Below are 22,932 nucleotides of genomic sequence, written 5' to 3' on the forward strand. Positions count from 1 at the left end.
GGCCTTGTTTCTGTAGAATTAGATTATCTATAACACTCCAAGAAGTGTTTTCAATTATCAAAAGATAATTACATAATTTCACCTTAACTTTAAAAAGTAGTAAACAACTGTAAAAAGTAGTAAATCACTCTGTCACCCTCAGACGCCACATCAACCTTATTTTAAATGAATAGAATTTATCATAGACAAGCATCTATACAATATCTAGAAGGATACTTTTTAGTTTAGAAATACTTTCCCTAAGCAAACATAATTTAATTGAATCAAAACTGCCTGGAGAAAGTATGTGAATATTTCTGACCTTTAAGTTGGGTAAGGTTTGGAATATCTATAAAATGAGCAATATAGTCTTACGGCTAAAAGCAAGTGCTCTAACACCCCACAGACCTGGGTTCAAGCTCTTGTCCTGTGTGACCGTGGTCAACTTGCATAATCTCTGATTCAGTTTCCACATTTATCAAAGGAAGTTTAAAGACCCCATCTCATAGTTTTGTAGTATTAAAAGCAACAACTAATGTACCACATTTTGCACACCAGGTTGAATATAGAAAGTGTACAAGAAAAGGCAGGTACTATTAAACAGTCTCTACATTACAAACAGTAAGAAAATTTTCTCCGTAAAATTCCTGAGTTACTAAAAATGGAGGGGGATTCTTGAAAGTTGGCAGGACATGATGGATTTATCTTCAAAGAACAGAGTGCAGGAAAGGATGCAAAAGACAACTTTACATTGAAGAAACCTAACAGAAGAATAAAAGGAGACATGATGACTAAGTGCAACAGAGCATCCTAGATGGAACTGTGAAACAGAAACAAAAGATGCAAGTGAAAAAAAAAGTCTACTGAAATCTGAATAAAACCCAGAGTTTAGTTAATGTAATGTAATACAAATTATTTCAGCTTTGATAAATATATGGTGGTTATGGATGAGTTATGTATAGGGATGGTACTACCTTTGCAACATTTCTATAAATTCAAAATTAAAACTTTTTTAAAACAGTTGCTTAAAAAGTTGGGAGAGGGTGGAAAGAGGTAAATAAATGGAGAAAACATGTGATTCAATTCATCTAAAGTTTGCTTATTTGATTATTGCAGAAATTTCATGATTTCCTTTAATATGAAATTTTACAATTTTGTAGTCTGATATCAACTTCACAAAATAAGTCAGGCCTTCCACACTGCCTAATTTAGTAAAATGTTTAAAACAATGTCAAATGATGAAAGTAAAAAATATTTGACCCAAGCAGAGATTAAAAACCCTGAACATATTAATAGTTTTCTTTCTTATAATTGAAAGCACATGGATATTTTGGCAGAAATACATTTTTTATGAATTGCCCATTACCAAGTAATATGTTTACAGTTAATTCAAATATAGAACAAGTATATACAAGGAATTTTAAATATTAAATAAAAATAAATTTAAAATAAAAGGCACCCTCCAGTGTTGTTTTACATTGTTAAAGAGAAGACAAATATATGGAGAAAATTAATGAACTGAAGTAGCACTTCTCTTCCTGATTGTAAATTAAAACAAGAATAACCTGTGACTCTGGAATCTTTCCATAGCAGAGAACTTCTTCAAAGTCTAAGTAATGATTACCCATTGGAAATAACCCATTATGGCCTGATTTATGGCCCAGAATGTGGACAAGTCCCTTTCATGTATTTTAAACACTTTTTATATTTTGCTTCACATATAGTAAGATGCAATATAATACCTTTTCATAGATTTGCAGTTGTCCTTGAAATATTAAAAGTTGTTCTTACTAAGGACCTTTTAGGTTTTGGGGTTTTTTAAACCAGGTTACACTTAATTCCCACCAGAGTTTAAAATGTGCTTTTCTTCTAGAATATTTACAAAGATATTAACTCCCTAAGGTTATGGGTAATGTACTGTTGCTTCTGTGGACAAATGGCACTCTAACTACTGAAAAGAACTGCTCTTCAAGGAGTCTCTTTAGGAAACAGTTTGTATTTTATTATTCCCCAACTTTAAGTAATACAAAAGGTTATGGCAAAGCAAGGTACTCTGCCATGGATACAGAGAATTAAATGATAGAAAGAAGATAATTCACTTCTTTTACAGGTGCATTCTATAGAGTAGAATGGCAGATTAATTTTCAGAACAAGAAAAGGTCTAACAGATACACAAAAAGTCTGTTTCACATGTATTGTCTTAAAAAATCATGTGAAAATCAAAGGACAAATCAGTTAAAGCACAAAATAAAAGACAGATAAGAGGAAACTGGGAGATAGTTCTTTTGTAAAGGGGACAAAAAGATGGAGGGAGGGAGAAAGGAGAGGCAGGGAAAGGGACATAAAAAGAACTAAGATGTGCTATGTACCTGTACCAACTCTCCACAATGAATGTAATCACTATGAGTTGCAAGCATGTACTAACAATTTTTTTTAAATATCATGACATGTTAAACAAAAAGTATGTATTCAAACTATCTCACAACATATTCCTCCTGTTGCAAATGTCAGCTGAAAATTACCAATTAAAGACACATATTAAATCTAAAATATTCATCAGGTTTCCATATGATATCCCAGGGTTTGTCAAAGAAGTGGCATTTTGTTCATTCCATTAGAGCCGTGTTCTCTACATTGATACAAACTCCTAGAACTAATCCCTTAACTGTCCACAGTAATTTATAGTTCTAAAAACTCCATTTTAAAGGAGAAAAAACAACTAGCATTAAAAGTCCTGACAACTTTGACATGTTAAATGAAAATCTTAGAAATATTGTAATGGAACAAAACCATTGCATCAGAAAGCAGCAGGCGTTAAATAATAAGACAGAAATTTGAAAACTGCCTTTATTATTGAAATGGAGTATTAGCTTCAAGAGCTGAATCAAGTATTCCCAAGTCCATAAGCCACAGTTTTTAAAGGAAAAGGAACTTGGATTGTTGCCCAGAAAATTAAATCTGACAATTCTCAGCAATCTAGCTGAGACTGCACAGACCTTAGAGATAGAGAAGAGAGATTTCCTATGTGGTGAAACTAAGATGACCTAGACCATAAATATTCTTCCACCTTCTAGGATGCTCTAAAGCCCAGCAGCAGTTCAGTGATTTGGATTCTGACAAAGCTTTGTCCTTCTTATTGAGGAAAAGAACCTAGGTAAGGGGCACTAATAGAAAGATAAATGATTTTGCACTGTATGGCATTCAGTTTCCTGAAACAAAGGTAAGTATGATTGTTATGGCTGTGTCTAGATGTACCCCAAAGCCTCATGAAGTCATGGAGAGGGTGCTTTTCAGAGGTGCTAGGATCTACAGTGCGTGGTGCTGGGATCAAGGGTGTGTGATCACTAAATAAGTCCACTGATTGGTTTGATATAGTTCTGGCCAGGATTAAGGCTGTGAGTCCTACACCCATCCTAGGGTGGGTAGCCTACATAAAATATAAGGGACAGAAGGAGGGCCAATGCTCTCTCATCGCCTGCCTGCTTGCTGTGGACTGTTTCTCCTCCGCGATGCCCCTCAGCCATGCCACTCTGCCTTGGAGCCAGCCAACTGTGGACTGAAACCTCTACAAACTGTGAGCCAAATAAACCTCCTCCTTTAACTCTGGGTGTCAAGTATTTTGTCTCATGAGAAAAATAACTAAGACAATGGTCGTGGAATCTTTGCTATAGATTAGGTAACATTTAAAAAATGAACTTTAAAATATACTTATTCAAACAAAATTTTAGTACAATTCACTAATTATCTAACAGAATTCTATCAGCAAATGTGTTCAGTTATATAAAAGTTATATAAATTAAATAAATATAAATCCCATATATAGCTCCAGAATCTGTAAATAACAGAAATCAAAGTAAAAACTGAAAACTTCTGAATTTACTCTCTTCAGAACAGAATACATCTAAAAGAATTGGATTCCCGATCACAGTACATTGAGCTCCGCAGAGACAGCGCCGGGGCAAGTGAGAGCCAGATGGGCCCTGGGCGACTCTGAGCCTCGCTGAGGAAAACAAGTCAACATGGGCAAAGGAGATCCTAAGAAGCCGAGAGCCAAAATGTCATAATATGCATTCTTTGTGCAAACTTGCCGAGAGGAGCACAAGAAGAAGCACCCAGATGCTTCCATTAACTTCTCAGAGTTTTCTAAGAAGTGCTCAGAGAGGTGGAAGACCATGTCTGCTAAAGAGAAAGGAAAATGTGAAGACATGGCAAAGGCGGACAAGGCCCGTTATGAAAGAGAAAGGAAAACCTATATTCCTCCTAAAGGAGAAACAAAAAAGAAGTTCAAGGATCCCAATGCACCCAAGAGGCCTCCTTCAACCTTCTTCTTGTTCTGTTCTGAGTATTGCCCAAAAATCAAAGGAGAACATCCTGGCCTTTCCATTGGTGATGTTGCAAAGAAACTGGAAGAAATGTGGAATAATGCTGCAGCAGATGACAAGCAGCCTTATGAGAAGAAGGCTGCCAAGCTGAAGGAATATTATGAAAAGGACATCGCTGCCTACCGGGCTAAAGGAAAACCTGATGCAGCAAAAAAGGGAGTTGTCAAGGCTGAAAAGAGCAAGAAAAAGAAGGAAGAGGAAGAAGATGAGGAAGATGAAGAGGATGAGGAGAAGAAGATGAAGATGAAGAAGATGATGATGATGAATAAGTTGGTTCTAGTGGTTTTTTTTCTTGACTATAAAGCATTTAACGCCCCCTGTACACAACTCACTCCTTTTAAAGAAAAAAATTGAAATGTAAGGCTGTGTAAGATTTGTTTTTAAACTGTACAGTGTCTTTTTTTGTACAGTTAACACACTACCGAATGTGTCTTTAGATAGCCCTGTCCTGGTGGTATTTCAATAGCCACTAACCTTGCCTGGTGCAGTATGGGGATTGTAAATTGGCATGGAAATTTAAAGCAGGTTCTTGTTGGTCCACGGCAAAATTAGTTATATATGGGGACGGTAGTTTTTCTTCTTCAGTTGTCTCTCATGCAGGTTATACAAAATGTTGTTCTGTTAACTGAATACCACTCTGTAATTGAAAAAAAAAAAAAGTTGCAGCTGTTTTGTTGACATTCTGAATGCTTCTAAGTAAATACAATTTTTTTTATTAGTATTGTTGTCCTTTCCATAGATCTGAAATTTTTCTTGAAGGGAAGCTATAGTCTTTTGCTTTTGCTCATTTTGGATCACATGAATTATTAGAGTGTTTATCTTTTCATATAGTTAGTGGATGCAAAGCTTCTGTCTACACACCCTGCATATACATCATGATGGGGGTAATAAAAGTCAAACTGAGAACATTTTCATTTATAAAACTCCAAAATCTCAATCAGTTGATAAATTTTACATAGCTCTTTGTAAAGTGAAGAGTAACCAATTCTATTCACAGCATGGGATTATTAGAATCAAGCAATCTGAAAGTCTGTCCTTGAAGAACTGATAGAAAAATATGTTCTAAACTTTACATGAAGACTCTTAACTCCCATTACCATGTAATGGCAGTTATATTATGCAGTTCCCACATTAAAGGAGACCTGAGAATGTATCCCCAAAAGCGTGAGCTTAAAATACATGACTCATATTAAATTTTTTGTTGACCTTAGTCATAGGGAAGGCCATGGACGTGCTGGCTGTATATGCCTTTACCCATTTAGCTAAATATGGACTGCTCAGGAAACTTAACTCCAGTAACAGTATTTTTAATTAATTGGGTCAGCTTTTAAATTATGCCACAAATTGGAAAGGCGTAGATTTTCTATATTGTGGTCTGCCTTTTCATAATTTGAGTAGACATGAGAAAAGAATATAAGCTTCACATCTTTGAATTAGCCAATCTATTTGAGTTTTTCTTTACAAAATCCAAACTCATTAGAGTCATGTTTATCTGTTTAGCAGTTTAGGGAACAATTTGGCAATTTTGTGGTTTTTGAGATTATCATTCTTAAAGTGCCAGTGTTTTAAAATAGCATTCTTGTAATTTTACACACTTTTGTGATGGAGTGCTGTTTTGTTATATAATTTAGACTTGGTTCTTTCCATTTGCATTTGTTTATGTAATTTCAGGAGGAATACTGAACATTGAGTCCTGGATGATACTAGTAAATTAATAATTGCAGAGGTTTAAAAAAAAAGAATTTGATTCCCTCCTTCCTCCTCCCTTCCCTCAGTGTAGTATATCACCGTCATTCTTATTATTATCATCATTGGTAATAGTCAAGGTTAATGACCTCTTGAGTTTCTTTCATGATAAAAACTCTGGCTAAAATAATGTCTCAATGAATTATACCCCAAGGATTTTGGAGCCAACTGGTATATACATATGGGAGTTTATTACTGGCCATAATCACTTTTTAAGATAGCTGTTGAATCCCAAAATCTATGTCTATTCTTCTCATCTATTTTCTAATGCACAAGTGTCTCAATAAAATCTGAAATTCCAAAAGTTGCCTTATTCCACTGAGACTTAAAAACTTCCCTTCTAGGAATTATTCAGTCTCTTGAACAATTTCTACATCTTGAGCCAATATTTTTACAATTGGTAGAGGAAGGCATGCATGAAATTAACAGTGATATTAGTTTCAGTGCAGTAAGGGTATCAGTGCATCTGATACATGCAAAATTATAAAGTGAGAGAATTGATTCATTTGTCTGTTCTGATTCAGGATGACAACAAGAAGGTGGCATTTAAACTGAGTACTACAGGATAAGCAGATGTGAATGACAGGGAAAGAGAATAGAAAAGAAAAAGAAAAAGCTACACCACAGCAGCACAAATACACAATATGCTAAAATTGCCTGATAATGGGTCTTTGAAGAGCAATCATGAGCAAAAGACACTGTAAATTAAGATGGGAACAGATCTTAAGGTATTATCATACATAATTAAGCATTTAATATGTCGGAAATGGGAGACACTAAAATTTTACAGAGGAGTAATAACTCCCTTGACCATGTCAGAAAAGCAAAAAAATTAAAGGTATTAGAGATTACCAAGAGAAACTGAAAGGTAGGGGTTGAAAAGAGGAATATTTCAAATATATAACTGCCAGGAATTGACAAGTACAGAAAGGAAAGTGGACTTCTGTCTGTTTTCTAACTTGGTTGAAAAGGTGCTAGTATTCTACACACACACACACACACACACACACACACACAGAACACTAATTTTAAGGCTGCCTGAGTAAGGCAGATTTAGATTGAATCACACTAAACTTTATAGAATAAAGAGGTGGGAAACCCCACCAACAAAAGAAAAATTTACTTTGGATCTCAGGAGAATGCTAGGTTTGTACATCAGGGAAATGTGAGTACAAACCAAAAGCTAATCCCCAAGAGTGGGTGAAATTACCCAAGAGAATACCACGGCAGAAATTTAACAAAGTCATACATTTAATGCATGGGTAAAGTATCAAAGAAGTGACAGAAAAAAAATCAGAGAAATAAAAGAATGCATGGTTCAAAATCATAGAAGGCAAAAGGAATAAGAATGTTCCAAAGTGGATGGAAAAACCATTGTGGGAGGATTGAGTGGTGGCTGTGGTCATGCATTTTGCTGACTTTGACAGAAGGGTCAAAGCAAAGTACAGAAGAGAAAATTTAATTGCAAGAGGAATGGAAGGAAGGAGGGGGAAAGACAGAGGATGCCCTAAGACAAATGATGGGCTAGAATAGTGGAACAGACAAGAGATAAAGGGATTGAGGGCACATTAGTCTGAGAGGAGGAAGGACTTTTTCTCTGATGGGGAGATAGATACTGCTGACATTCACAGCAGCACATCATGGTTGACTGATGAGGCATTCAGAACTTAGCTCTTTTGGAAAGTGGTGATGGCAAGTGTAGCCTTGAGTCATGTATGTAATTGTGACTCGTGATGCTTCAAACGAAGCACTGGATAATAGAAAGATCCTCTTCTTGCTCTCTAAAGCACTTATAAAAGACCCTCTGGGACCCCAACAAATCGCACTTCTGTGCCACTGTCTCATACAGCCTACTCATTAGACACCACTGCTACAGGAGAACAATGTCCCCTTGATCCAAAACATTACAAGTAAAAGTTTTCAATGGCAAATTTCTATCTCAACATATCTCAAAATAAAGTTACTTTATAACTTTATGTTTTGCATCTTAAAACTCCTTTAAATTTTCTAAATCCCTTTTTCAAGAAAAGGGAAATCTTTTCTAACCCTCTAAGTCAACATTCTAAAAGTTTGAGAAACTCATTCATAGAAGATAAGGTTAAAGGAAAGTCTAACAACATTTAAGTTCATGAGTTCTATTATATAAAGAATATTCTAATTAGCACTCTGTTAAAGCCTAAAGAAAGGTAGAGTCTATCTGTAGAAAGTTAGATACAATTACAACTATATTTTTATGTTTACAAATATAAGGGTTCCAAAAATGATCTTTTAAATTTTTTCCAATTTTTATTTTTTATTAGTACATTTGCAGTAGGATTACTTTCTTCATGAGGAGTTGGTACATGTACACAATACATCTTAATTACCGCTGCATCCCCTTCACCCTTTTCCCTCTCTCCATCTCTTTGGCCCTCTTCCAATTTGCAAAAGATCTATGTAAAACCACTGAGAAATGCTCATCTTTCTGGAGTGGTTGAACACTATGATTCCAAGGGCCCACGTTGGGGACTGTAATTTTAATTATGCATTTGGGTCCGTGCAGGTTCTTTCTCTTGTTTGGAATAAACAATCCCAACGTGTGAATATGCACATTTTCTGTTACCTGGCTCACCTTTATTTTCCTTCTTGTAACTCAGAGCCCATGAATCTCAGTAAGCCTCTGCTTTATGATTTGTGATTCAACCTATAAATTGTTTCTTGCAATAAACCTAGGAAACTTGATCTTTTCATTTTTTCTTTGGTGGTACTAGGGGTTGAACCCAGGTCGTCTAACACTGAGCTACATCCCCAGTACTGAGACTTGTTCTTTTACATAAAAGCACAAATTTCTCTCTTTTTTAAAAAAATGAAAATTTTATTTGTGATGAGGAAGAAAGCTTTGCAGAAGCACCAAGAGGAAAAACAGAAGAAACATTAGATCAGCTTACACAAGTGATTTAGCTCTTCTGAACTTATTTTCTGGGGATTACCCATGATATGTCACAAAATTAAATGAGATTGTATGCATGGACTATCTTCTCTGTGCCTCACAAAGTAGGTGCTCAATAAATTACCATTCTTCATTCCTGTATGGAATTGCAGTCCTGCCCTTTTAGGCATTTTTTTTACCACTTTGGACAAACTGACATTAACTAATCATACAGCTCATGGCCTTTGACTTACTTCACTATCCCCACACTATCACAGCCACAACACATACTCATGCCCTGAACCCCACCCCCCCAAATACACACAGACACACACACACACACAGGACTCATAAGTGGAACTTCTTGAATGACCGAGTAAAAGGACATTTTATTTCTTTAGTTGCTACTAGGAAAATGGAAATCTATACCCTCTCTGGGCATTGTTTGGATAATCAACATTATGAGTGACTGACGAATTTGAGGAAAAGCTCCCCTACCCCTATCCATGGCTGTCATTTATGAAATCAAACTGATTCTCTATTCATTCTCTTCCAAATGGACTACTACAAGCCACATTCTTGAGAAAAATTAAATTATGAATTAATCCCCTAAAGATTGGAACAATGTAGGGCATGAAATAGTACAGAAGTTTGCAATTAGGATCATAAGTCAGAAATTGCAGAAGAGATGCCAGAAACCTGATTAGCTATAACCAAAGGGATAGAAACAAGTATAGATGTCCCTGAAGATAATCCATAAACACAGAGCAAGAACCAGGGAGAAAATGCAAACTGTGAGGCCTCTAGCAATAGTATATTACATTAGCAAATCAATCCAATAATGTTCAGTGAGCATTACTAACTAGTAAGCTAAAAGTTTTTCATTTACTACAAGTGCATTTTGGAAGAGATGAAAAGTTATATACAGCCCCAAGTGTATCTCCCTCTCATTCCTTCTGATCTTTGCTCATCTTGAAATTATGTAGAGTCAGAATGTAACACTACATTAGCATCCAGATCTAGCTCAGAATCCTTTAATAATAATTTTAAAGAATTTATTATATAAATGTATTTATTATATATTAAGTTATAAATTTATTTATATTAATTCTGAGATTCATAGCTTGGATTTGAACCTCTGAAATCCCCTGGTAACTTATGCATTCACATTAAATTTTGCATTCCTGACATATCCATTCTATTCACATATGTGTCTCTAAGTGTCTTTGAATACTAGGGCTGTGTCTTTGACTACAGAATACCTCGGACTTTTCTTTCCTTTTCTTTCTTTCTTTCTTTCTTTCTTTCTTTCTTTCTTTTTGGTACCGTGGATCAAACTAGGACCTTGCGCTTGTGAGGCAGACGGCAGCACCACTGAGCTAAATCCCTGGCTCATCAGACACTTTTTGTTTCCTTGTTTGCTTGGTTTGTCGGTATAAGGAAGCTCCACATAGTAAATTAGCTGTTCAATTTTTATTTATTTTTAGAAGAGCTGTTTTAGATTTTTAGATATCTGATAAGTCTGAATGTTTTCATCAAATACATTTGTGACTGTGGACATAGTCTAAGAAGTTACCAAAAATCATTTCTAAAGCCCTAACACACATTGCTTTGGTCAGAGTGCACTCAATTATTTATTCATCCACACCTCAATTTGCTCATGACAGATTTAGGGTGTGTTATTTTCCACACACTGTACTAAGTACTGGAAACAATAGTGATTCAAAGAAGCCACATCCTTACCTTCAAAGAGATTGCACTTTAGTTGGGAAGACAGTTACTGACCAAGAAAATGCAAGATACACTTGGTTGCAAAATTATAAATTGTGATCAAATAGCATGAAAGGAAAGTACAGAATACTCTGATGAAGACTAACTATTGAGTAGTGAGTTCAGGTTAAGGTTATGTGAGTGGGGACAAACATGGTACAAGAACATTTCAACCAGGAAAAAGATAGGATATAGGGAAAAATGGGAGAAAAAAAAACAGAGTGAATAACAAGATCATGCTATTACTACATTTAAGATCAGAACATATGTGTTCTACTCTAACAGTGCCACTAATTAATGGTGTGACCAAATGAACAGGCTGAGGATAAGATATCTTCCCATTCTAAAGTCCCAGGGCCTTAGTGACTAGTTTTACTTCAAAATTGTTAAATTAGTATTTTACAGAAAATAAAAGTATCTTATTTATTTGAAGCATTTATTTTGTGTAAACTATATAATCTTTTATTAAACAAAGAATAATAATAAAACATTATCTATGTATTTTCAATTTGTAGCTAGAATTTTAAGAAAACAGCACAAACAAAATAATACTGTGGCATGGTCATTGATAAAGTCACTTTAAATATCTAAAAACATCTTTAACTTTTAATAAGGTGTCAGAGCAATTTTTAGCAATAATTGCCACTGATGTACATTTGTTTAATCCATGGTTATATTAAAGTAAAATTATATTATTATCTTTATATATGAAATAAAACTATACTTAAAAGGAAAAATAAACATAGCAGGGATATTAACTCATCAGAATTACTGCTATCAAAAGAAATTAATTCCTTGATTTCATCTTTTCTTAACATGTTTGAAAGTTGTAATCATTGAAGGAAAAAAATTAAGTCATTTTTCATCAATATTTGTAGCACTTCTAGTACTAGGAGCTCCTAGAGATTTCTTAGTATTTTCTCAGCAGATGATCATTTCATCAACATATAAAGATTTTGCTTCTACCTTGCCAATCCCGTCCTAATTGTGTCATTTTATTTGCTGAAAACACTATCTCTTCCTCAGCTCTTGAATTGAGTTTATATTCTATAAAATGCTAATGTTAAATAATCTTTTAAAACTCAGTGGACCATATATGTGTGGTTCTATTTCTAGATTCTCCATTTTACTCAAATGATCTACATGTCTTTCCTTACACCAACACTGTCTTGATTACTGTAGCTTTAGAAGAAGGCTTAAAATTAGGTACTAAACATCTTCCAGCACTGTTTTTTTTTAACTTTTCTAGGTCTTTTGTACTCCTACATAACTTTTAAATTTCAATATCCAATTCTTCATTTATAGCAAGTATACAAAGACCTGAATTTTTATATATAGCTTGTGTTTTCTAATCCTGCTAAAATAAAATACAAGTTCTAGGGGCTCCTAGAGTTTTCTTAGTATTTTCTCTGTAGATGATCATTTCATCTACATATAAAGATTTTGCTTCTACCTTGCCAATCCTGTCCTAATTGTGTCATTTTATTGTCAGACTCTTTTGGTGGGGCCTAGGTTTCAAAGTTTAATGGACAGATGAAGTGTAAGCATATCTGCCCTTGTTCCCCACCTTAGGGAGAAAGCATTGTATCTTCTCCATTCATATAAGGCGTTTTTTGCTGGAAGTATGGAGTACATGTCTTTAATCTGTTGAGAAGGTTCTGTTCTACTTCTAGTCTCCTGATAGCTTTTACCATGAACAGCTGTAGAATTTAGTCCAATACTTTTTCTCCAACTAATGACAGGATCATATGGCTTTTTCCTTTCCTCTGTTAAAATGATGACTTCTGGGGGTGGATCTTCCAATGCTGAACCAACACTGCCATCCCTATAACAAAACCACTTGATACATCCTGCCAGATCTGACTTCCAATAGTTTGTTTTGTCAAACAAATTTCTACCTATGTTCATACTTTTTTCTATTATCTTTATCCAGTTTTAGGATTAGCACAATGTTGAGTTCCTAAAATGAGGTGAGAAGTGTTCCTTTTTTTCCTGATTTAAATGTTTGATATAATTTATCAGTTAAAATGTATACGAGCCTGTTGTTGTCATATAGGTAGGTTTTCAAGGTAGGAATATACTTTCTTTTTTTTTTCTTTTTTTTTGGTACTGGGGATCAAACTTGGGACCTTGTGCTTGTGAGGCAGGCGCCAGAACCACCGAGCTAAATCCCCGGTCAGGAATATACTTTCTTTAATAGGTGCTATTCAAATTTTATATTTCCTCCAGAGTTAGTTTCATTAATTTGTCTTCCAGGGTACTTCTTAGAAGTTGTCAAATGTACTTCAAAAAAGATTTTTGTAATATGCTTTCTATATCCTTTTAAATTCTGTAAAATCTGTGGTAATGTCTCCTAGATCTTGATATTATAATTTTAAAAATGTATAATTGATATTGTGTAATAGGAAGTAAAGGTATAAAGGAGCAGGGAAAGTTGGAAGGGTAGGGGAAAGGAAAGAAGGTAAAAGAAAAAATATGAGAAAAGGAAAAAAATGGAAACAAAGTCTTTGCAAATAGTGAAGGGTGGAGGGGGTGAAGGGAGGGCAGGGGAAGGGGAAAAAAATAAGAACCAAGATATTCGTGTAATGGTACAAGATCCCAATGATGTATGTAACTGTATTTTATACCTAAAATGTACCAATAAACTTAATGGGAGAAAAAAAGAAAAAAATATTTGTAGCACTTCTTTACATGAATCTCTTTACCTTTTATTAGAATTATACGATTATATGAAATTGTGACAAATTTTCTACTAAAATCAACCAATTTCATTTTTTTAATAATACTGATTTCCAGAAAGAAAAAATGACTGGATCAAGGTCACACTCCAAGTTACAAACAAGCCAAGATCTGGTATGCTGTTGTTGTCAAACTTATTCCCCATTTCTTGATCATTTCATAGTTGCTGACCTCTTACACAAAAGTCAAGTTCAAATCACTCTTTCCTCGCTGCAATAAAGCTGTTTTGTTTCAGGAAAACATCAAAAGTCACCTGAGTTCAGGCTGTCTCCTCAGCCCTCCCCTGATTTCCCTCGCTCTTAGATTATATGTCAACTGTAACAAAAGGTAAGATGTTCCTTCTAAACCTCAGATGGACAAATAGTACAGTGGAAAGATAAGTGAGTGCCTTCGTATTATGGTTCAGATCAACAATGACCCCCAAAACTCTCATGCACCCAGGCAAAGACAGAGCTTTCAGAAGGTGACTGGATCATGCGGCATCATAGCTGAATGTGATATTAGGAGGTGAGGCCTAGGCAGAAGAGCCTGGTCACTGGGAAGGTGATCTGGAAAAGTATATCTCTTTTCCTAGATCCTGGCTTCACTCCCCACTTCCTGCCCACTGTGATGTGAGCAGCTCCCCTCCACCCAAGCTCTTCCACCATTCCCTTTCTGCCTTGTCTTGGAGCCCCAACCATGAATTGAAGCTTCCCAAACTGTAAGCCAAAATAAACTTCTTCTCTTTTAAGTTCTGAGTGTTGCTTACTGTGTCTCAGCAAAGAAAAATGTAATTAAGACAGATCATAATATATGTCTGCTATAATAAAAGGTAAGACATTCCTTCTAAGCCTCAGGTGGACATACAAAAGAGTGAAAAGATAAATGAGTGCCCATGTGAAATTTATTGCACATGTATAACATTTATAAATTAAAAGAGCTAGCCCTCTTGTGCTCATTTATCACTCATCTGGTAAAATGATCCCATATTTAATAAAACAAAATGAGAAAATATTAATTTAGCCTTTTACACAAAAGATATTGATTAAAAGGTACTCAACATGTCATAAATTAATCATCAATGATATTCATTAAGAATTGCATTTAAAAAAAAAGAATTGGATTTTAAATGCACTTAGAGATGTTACACACATATATTCTACAGTGTGGCCCTCCAGTATCCAATGATTTCCTTCTGATTTTATTTTTATTTATTTTATTTATTTATTTTTGGGGGGGTACCAGGGATTGAACTCAGGTCCTTGCACTTGCAAGGCAGGCAGCAGAACCACTGAGCTAAATCCTCAGCCTCTTTCTGATTTTAATTTAAACCATAAGGCCTGAAGTATTAGGAAGAACTCCTTCTTTAACAAAAACTCTTAGCATTTTGCTTGAACACAAAGGAAATAGAAAGTAGATTTCCCTGCTACCTATACCTCAATTCTTACCCCACTAGATATGAATTGTCTACATGGAAGGCAAAAACATCAAATGAGTTTATAAATTGAGGGAATCGGTAAAAACTGACTTATTTTTCCAAGTGGTGTGGTAGTCCATAGTAGTGGGTAGACAAAATCCTACCATAGTAAGGGAATAGCCAGGATGTATTAGAGTGGATGAATCTAATGGGGCTTTAAGCAAAAAAAAAATAACGACCTAACAGTATCAACCAGCTGGGTCTTCTGAGACTGGTTAAACAATGGAGATGTCAATTGTTAGGTCAATATTTGGCCAGAGAAGACAAAAATGCTTCTCTCCTACAGATAATCTTTGTCTTACCTCATATCTCCAGCCTCCCATGCTCTCCCCCTGCATAAAAGTAAAGAATATTTGATTCTATGCCATTTTATTTTAGCCACTCTAGGGAATGATGGATCCAGTTACAAATTAAATTCAACAACAAAAACTTTCAGCTTGTGGATTATGTTTATCACCTCAAAAAAAAGACATCTCTAAATGTTAAAGGTACAAATGAATTTAAGACACAGCTTCTGCACATTAATTAGTGCTGCAGTTATGAGACAGAGTACAGACACAAGAAGAGTAAACAAAAATATAAGGTAACAGCTTGTATAATGTAACAAGAACAAGAAATTTTTAAAAATGGTTCCACTCTTCTACTGTGCCTCCTTTCAGGAAGAAAATATGATTTTAATGTTCAAGTCTTCAAAACTATTGTGCTGTAAATGCTTTCAAATCATGTGTCTTCATTCACATTATTGTCCCCCTGAGCCTACTAAACATCCCAAATCTTAAAGTTGTTTTATAGCTATACTGACTCTTTTATATCTGCCAGATGGAGTAACTGCACATTAATGAATATAAAGCAATGTACAGGAAACTGAAGAGACAGGACTAGAAAACTTGTCTCTATTTAGAGCAATCAGATGAAGCATCCTCACAAACTACTATCTATAATGTGATATATTTAATCTGAAGTAGGGAAAAAAATCACAGTGAGTCTTATGACTGGCACATAATCACAGAAAATCTTGACATTTCATTAATGCCTAGTATGGGAGCTGACACATATCAACAAATATTAACTTAAAAATTAAATTTTCATTGAACTAAATATAAATAAATGTGGAGAATAACTTTTCTGCTATGTTCTCTTCTGGAAGGCAGGACAAAGACATCATCAAATGATAATTACACTGTCATTAGTGGAACCTACTCATTTCAAGTTACACTCACTGGTGACACTAATCTGTGAGCACAGCCATGTTCTTAGAATATTGGCTCACTTTATATTCTTTGCCATTTTCTGTTTACTCAAGCTCCAGAACAGCTCCACTGATTATGTAAGATGATTATGAATGCTATCATTTAAGAAAAAAATTGAATATCAAAATAAAAATAACAATATTAAAAACTTTAAAAACTAAAACACTCAAACAGAAGACACTGCAGCCTAGCAATAAATTTTGCAGGCACACACAGAGGCAAGTAATTACAAAGCTGCACCCTCCCCAAAGAGCCACCAGTTTTGTTGCTGTTGCTGTTCTTATTGTTGTTTATTTTGCCATAGGGGCTAACTGGAACCTCTCTCTGAACAACAAGGTTAGGGACCAAGTGGTGGTGAAGATAGTGAGTGGAACACCAGGACCCCATCTGACCCACTAAGGGAGGGAGAAAGGGATTGGACCACACACGTGGGATTCAAGCAGCCTTGGACTGGGAAGTCAGCATTCCCGCCCACCCTGAGACCAGCCAGGCAAGCAGCCCTAGGCCTAGGAGAACAAGCATTGGGAAGTTAGCACCATTTCCACCTTGCCCGGCACATGAGAGAACAGCACATGAGAGAATAGAGAAGGCTGTGCAAGGTCTGGAGGCCAACTGTACAGGGGACTGGGAGCAGCCTCAGACTGTCTGTCTGAAGGTGCCATAACAACTGGGAAAGCAACACAGAGACAAACAGGGTAAGGAGATGTGGGCTGAAGACATCCAAAAAGCTGCTGGCTGAAGACTGGCCCCACTCCCCACATCCAGAGGCCAAGATCAGCCCTGCACCCAGCACTACTCCTACTGCAGACTTGGCAGGGTTACCCAGCACAGATCTGGGCTCACACTTGGACACTATCACAGAACTGTGGGCACCAGAAGAATTTTTTCTTCTTTATCTCCTTGTTTATTAGCTTGTTTCATTTTTATTTTTCTTTTCTTTTTTTGGAGGAGGAGTTGTTAAGGTTTTGACTTTTATTGTTTGTTTTGTTTTGTCCATACTGTTTCTCTCTTTCCTCAATTCTCTTTCCTGACTTTTTGATATTTTCATGTGAATGAATATTGCTACTAGTCTTTCTGGTTTGCTTAGATATTCTTTTGCTTTCTCCTTTACTCTTTCTCTCCTGTACTCTCTTCCAGTTTCTCAAAGCTTGGGTGATCATCCTTTGTCCTTCAGCTTTGCTTCTACTACATTTCTCTTCAGTTATCACTCTGTTTTGTCCCCTATCCTTCTTAAATCCCCCCCTTCCTGGGTAAAATCACTCTACCAGGGAGAAACTCACTGCATACAAGTTCCTGATTTATGTTGGATATTGTTTTATAACTACAGATCTTGCCCCTATGGTTAAAGGTACCAAATTAGTAGTTACTACAGTTTGTCAGTTTCTAGGCTATCCTTAATGATAATGTTATTGCTAATTGTACTACTTTAGCCAGGATGCCATACCTCTTGTAATCAGATGTTCACCCTGGTATGACAACACTGTGATTGTCTGAGGTCATAATGATCACCACAGTCTAGTACCAAAGGACTGGGCACTGAGCAAAATAGATAGCAACTTCTCATCCCTAATAAATTGGGAAGGTAGGAAAAGACACAAAGACCAAGAGCCAGCTACACCTAGAAGACATCTCTGAGGAATAGACATTTCCTAGGGAAGCCTCAATACTTGTGATAAAGCTACTTAACATAAGAAACTTAGAAGCATCAACACAGAAATCGAGTGTAAAATGAAATCCCAGACCTCCAGCCCACCCAGGACAAATCCAGGGGACAATGAGGTAGAAGAAATCAGAAGCCACCTACCTGAATTTCCTGAAATGACAGCAGCAGGAAAAAAACCAAAAAAAAAAAAAAAAAAAAAAACCCAGAAGACAGAGTATCAGACCTAGAAGACAGGATTGTGGTTAACAATCATAAATCAGAAAAAGAAAGATCTCTTAAAAATACCAAGGAACCATGAAAAAAACAATCGAACAACTGCAAGATGATGAAAGAAGAACAGCAGAAGATTGATCAGAGTCAGTGAAAAAGCAAGTCAGTGCAAACAACATAAAAACTTGTTCACAGAAGTAATGGTAGAAAACTTGCCAAACGTGGAAAAAGAATTGGACCTATAGATGAGTGAGGCATATAGAACTCCAATTAGCCATAACCAAAATAAATCTCACCAAGACATATAATAATCATTATCCCAGAAATTCAACACAAGAACAGAATATTAAAATTTGTTGGAGAAAAGAAACAAATCACCTATGAAGGGAAGCCCTTCACAATCACAGCATACTTCTCAACACAAACCCTTAAGTCAAGAACACCTTGGAGTGCAGTATTTCAAGTCTTGAAAGAAACTAACCTCCAGGGCCGGAGATTTAGCTCAGTGGCATCAAGCTTGCCTCACAAACACAAGGTCCTGAGTTTGATCCCTCATACTCAAAAAAAACTAAAATAAAAAAACCAACCTCCATCCCAGATCTGATGTATCCTACAAAACTATCTTTCAGAATCAATGGAGAAGTAAGATACTTTCATAACAAAAAACAACTGAAGAGATTCATGACTACCAAACAAGCTCTCCAAAATGTTCTCAAGGATATTTAGAAAGAGATAATAAAGTCAACAATTCCAAGAACACCAATAGAAAGAAGCCACCAAGCAAGGCAAGTAATTAAATGAGAGGAAAGACAGGGAACCAATAACAGGAAAATAATATGATAAGGATAACCCAATACATATCAGTTATACCATCAATGTAAATAGTCTCAATTCACTAATCAAAAGAAACAGACTGGCAAAATGGATCAAGAAACAAGATCCAACAATTTGCTGCATACAGGAAACACATTTAACTCAAAAGAAGTTCATAGACTAAAAGTCAAAGGATGTAAAACAATACTTCATCCAACAGGAACCCAGAAAAAAAGCAGAGGTAGCTATTCTATTTGCACAGAAAATGAACTTCAGGCCAAGACTGATCAAAATAGACAGAGAAGGTCACTACACTCTTGTTAAAGGAAAATTCCAAGAAGAAGAGATAACAATCAAAAATATACATTACCAAATACCAGTGAACACAAATTTATAAAACAAATATTAATAGACATGAAAAGTCAAATAAACATTACCACAACTTTAATGGGGGACTTTAATATCCCACTGTCACAAACAGACAGATCAACTAGACAAAAAACTAACATCACCCCACAACATCAGAATATACACTCTTCTCAGCTGCACATGAGATGGTCTCTAAAATAGATTACATACTAACTAATAGAACATGCTTAAGTAAATTCAAGGTGGGCCAGGGATTTAGCTCAGTGGTGCTGCACCTGCCTTGCAAGTGCAGGGTCCTGAGTTTGATCCCCACTACCAGAAAAAAAAAATAAAACAATGAAGTAAATGCAAAGGTACTGAAATTATTCCATGCATATTATCAGACAACAGTGCAATGAAATTCGAAATCCATGGCCAAAAAAAAAATTCACAAACACATGGAAGTAAAATAACACTCCCCTGACCAACCAATGGGTCACAGATGAAACTAAAGAAGAAATTAGACAGTTTCTACAATTAAATGATGATGCTGATACAACATGCTGGAACTTATAGGATACAATGAAAGGAGTCCTATGAGGGAAATTTATAGCTGTAAATTCTCACATCAAAAACTAGAGCAAGCTCAAATAAACAAACTAATGCTGAACCTCAAACTTCTAGAAAAAGAAGAACATGTCAAACCTACAGTTCATACAAGAGGAAATTATAGATTTGAGCAGAAACTAATGCAATCAAGACTAAGAAAACAATACAAAGAATCAATGAATCAAAGAGTTTGTTCTTTGAAAGATTAAATAAAATTCATAAACCCTTAGCCAACCTTATCAAAAGAAGGAAATAAAAGACAAATTCATCCAATTAGGAATGAAACAGGTGAAATCTCAACAGATCCGGAAGAAATCCAGAAGATCATCAATACCTATTTTGACAAACTTTATTCTATTAAGATTAAAAACAGTAGGACCAGGGATTTAGCTCAGTGGTGCCGCCACATGCCTCACAAGCAGATGGTCCTGAGTTCGATCCCTGGTACGTACACACACAGACACACACACACACACACACACACACACGATAGAAAACAGTAGAAAGAGAGAAACTGATGGATGCATATAAATTACCAAAGCTGAATCGAGAAGACAGAAATATTCTGAATAACCCAGTAACAGTCAGCGAAACTAAAGAGGTAATTAGAAACCTAAAACAAAGAAAAGCCCAGGTCCTGGTGGATTCACTGCTGAATCCTACAAGAAATTTAGAGAAAATGTAATGCCACTACTCCTCAAAGTCTTTAATAAAATTGAAAAGGAAGTAATACTCCCAAAATCATTCCTGCAAGTATTACGCAGATACCAAAACCAGAGAATGACCCAACCAAAAACGAGAACCACAGGCCAGTCTTCCTAATGAACATAGACACAAAAGCCTCAATAAGATACTTGCAAACAGAATGCAGTAAATCATCAAGAACATTATACACCACAACCAAGTAGGACTCATCCCAGGGATAGAAGGATGGTTCAACACATGCCAATCAAAAACGTAATACATCATATCAGCAGAACTAAGAAGAAAAATCACATGATCATCTCAATAGACATAGAAAAAGCATTTGACAAAGTCCAACAGCCATTCTTGATAAAAACAAACCCTACAGAAAATTGGAATAGATGGTCTTTATTTCAGTTTGATAAAAGCTATCTATGACAAACGAATAGCCAACATCATACTAAATGGCTAAAAACTGAAAGTTTTCATTCTAAAACCAGGAGCAAGACAAGAATGTTCACTATCACCACTCTTATTCAATATAGTTCTGGAGACATTAGCCAGAGAAATTAGACAAGAGAAAGAAATAAAAGGAATAAAGACAGGAAAAGGAAGAAGTTAAACTATCATTATTTGCATATGACATGGTACTCTACATGGAGAACTCCAAAAACTCCACCAAAAGACTTTTATATTTAATAACCAAATTTATTCATGTAGCTGGATACAAAGTTAACACTCAAAAGTTAATAGCATTCCCATACACAAATAACAAACTTACTGAGAGAGAAATTAGCGAAACCATTCCCCTGGCCTCCCTTCAACCCTTCTATCCCTGCTTATTTACAAAGACTTTGTTTCCATGGGGAACAAATAATAACCAAGAGAGATTATATAAAGGTGCAAATTTCCAATGATGAATATAATTATATTGTATACCTAAAATGTACCAATAAAATTAATTTTAAAAAAGAAAGAAATTAGCAAAACCAAGCATTTCATAATAGCATGGAAAAAAATGAAATACTTAGGAAACAATCTAACAAAGTAGGTAAAAGATCTTTACAGTGAAAACTACAGTATTGTGCAAAAGAAGATTGAAGAGGGTATCAGAGAATGGAAAGATATTCCTTGCTCATGGGTAGGAAGAACCAATATAGTAAAAATGGCCATACTCCCAAATTGTTATATAGATTTAATACATTCCAACCAAAATAACAATAGCATACCTCAAAAATTAGAGAAAACAGTTCTGAATTTCTTTTGGAACCAGAAGAGAGCTAGAATAGCAAAAACAATTCTGATCAACAAAGGCAGGCCAGGGGGCATCACAATCCCTAAATTCAAATTATACTACAGAGATACTGTGATTTAAAAAAAAAAAAAAAGCATGTTATTGGCAAAAAAAATGGACCTGAGGATCAGTGGAACAGATTAAAAGTTGCAGCAACAACTTCAAACATTCAACCACCTTATCTTTGACAAAGGACCCAAACACTTTCACTGGAAGCAAGAAAGCCTCTTTAATAAATTATATTGAAAAAACTAGCTTTCCATGTGCCAAAGAGTAAAACTAGACCCATTTCTCTCACTATGCACCAAACGAAAATCAAAATGGATCAAAGATCTAAATATTAAAACAGAAACCCTAAATCCGCTGGAAGAGGAGATAGGTAGAACTCTTAAAGACACAGGTATAGACAAAGACTTCATGAACAAACCCGATCACCTAGGAAGTGTTACAAAGAATCAACAGCTGGGATCTCATCTTCTTAAAAAGCTTTTACACAGCAAAAGAAACCATCAAAAGAGTGAAGAGACAACCAACAGAGTGGGAAAAAAAATTTTGGAGCTGTTCCTCAGACAAAAGACTGATATCTAGAATATATAAAGAACTGAAAAAAATCAACCCCCCCAAATTTAAAGACCCAATCCAAAAATGGGCATCTCAGATGAATACACAGTTCTCAGATGAAGAAGTAGAAGTGCCAAATAAATACATGAAAAAATGTTGAACATCACTGGTCATTCGAGAGATACAAATTAAAACAATGCTGAGATTTCATCTCACTCCAGAAAGAATGGCTGTTATCAGAAATCAACCAATAACAAATGCTGGTGGGCTTTGGAGGAAAAGGAATCCTTCTCCACTGTTAGTGGGAGGATAGACGGGTGCAACTGCTATGGAAATCAGCGTGGAGATTCCTCAAAAAACTGGGACTAAAAGTTCCATTTGACCCAGCTATCCCACTTCTTGTATTTTCCTGAATTAAAAGCATCATCACACAGTAATATATGCACACTCATGTTCATACCAGCACAGTTTGTAATAGCCATCTCTTGGAAACAAGCCAAATGCCCATCAACCAATGAAT

General features: G+C 35.6%; 1 protein-coding gene and 1 pseudogene across 19 annotated transcripts in view; one reads left to right on the plus strand and one right to left on the minus strand.

Moving 5' to 3' along the window:
• Marchf1 (membrane associated ring-CH-type finger 1) overlaps positions 1 to 22,932 on the minus strand; it is a 1,027,787-nt gene that overhangs the window by 695,165 nt on the left and 309,690 nt on the right. Inside the window, exon 2 of one of the 19 annotated variants that reach the window (XM_087216907.1) lies at positions 4,836 to 4,998. The exons of 16 other annotated variants lie outside the window; for them this stretch is intronic. The gene's annotated coding sequence lies outside the window, so the exon portion shown is untranslated. Of the gene's footprint in view, positions 1 to 4,835; positions 5,492 to 22,932 lie in introns of those variants that run through there. 2 more of the 19 variants (XM_087216919.1, XM_087216912.1) reach the window with 2 other exon arrangements.
• On the plus strand, positions 3,999 to 4,630 carry LOC101725653 (high mobility group protein B1 pseudogene; annotated as a pseudogene).

The sequence above is a fragment of the Heterocephalus glaber genome, unplaced genomic scaffold (genome assembly GCF_053883595.1).
Source record: "Heterocephalus glaber isolate CG9 unplaced genomic scaffold, H.glaber_assembly_v1.0 deba00001460, whole genome shotgun sequence".
Classification (NCBI taxonomy): Eukaryota; Metazoa; Chordata; class Mammalia; order Rodentia; family Bathyergidae; genus Heterocephalus; species Heterocephalus glaber.